General features: G+C 44.7%; 1 long non-coding RNA gene across 1 annotated transcript in view; it reads right to left on the reverse strand.

Annotated features, from left to right (window-relative positions):
- LOC107185142 overlaps window positions 1-704 on the reverse strand; it is a 2,519-nt gene that overhangs the window by 1,430 nt on the left and 385 nt on the right. Inside the window, exon 2 of the long non-coding RNA XR_001516061.1 lies at window positions 272-275. This is a non-coding gene — a long non-coding RNA (uncharacterized LOC107185142). The remainder of the gene's footprint in view (window positions 1-271; window positions 276-704) is intronic.

Consider the following 704-nt stretch of genomic DNA (forward strand, 5'->3'; position numbering starts at 1 on the left):
ATTTTTTCTTTTAAGATGTTACATGTGTCCTTATCCCCCATTGCTCCCCTACTTATGCCCTCGGCCCCTGGTGTCTGTGTCCATTGTTTAGGCTTATATGCATGTATACAAGTCCTTTGGTTGATCTCTCCCCCTTACCCCCACCCTACCCTACCTTCCGTCTGAGGTTTGATGGTCTGATCAATGCTTCTCTGTCTCTGGATCTGTTATTGTCCATCAGTTTATGTTGTTCATTATATTCCACAAATGAGTGCGATCATGTGATATTTACCTTTCTCTGACTGGCTTATTTCACTTAGCATAATGCTCTCCAGTTCCAACCATGCTGTTGCAAATGGTAAGAATTCCTTCCTTTTTTATTTTTTTTTACCACAGCGTAGTAATCCATTGTGTAGACGGCAGCCAAATTTAAGTGGCTGGTGTGCGTCCATCAGCCTCCAAAATCATACAGGTGACATAAAAAGGGAAAGAATCCGTAGGTACACTCACTGTTCTACGTGAAGAGCGTTGACTTGAGAAATTCCTGGCCAATGCACCAATTATGACTCCGGAAAATTGGACTGGAACGCGCAGTGTTCCCCTGGGCAGGATGATTTCCCGGGCTCTTTGTCTGGTGGAGTCAAAGAATGAAACCACGGACGGGAGATGATATGGCAAAGGTGGAATTTACTGAGAAACAAGCACAGACTCCCACAAGGGGAGCG

This window comes from Myotis davidii, unplaced genomic scaffold (assembly GCF_000327345.1).
Source record: "Myotis davidii unplaced genomic scaffold, ASM32734v1 scaffold488, whole genome shotgun sequence".
In the NCBI taxonomy this organism is placed as follows: Eukaryota; Metazoa; Chordata; class Mammalia; order Chiroptera; family Vespertilionidae; genus Myotis; species Myotis davidii.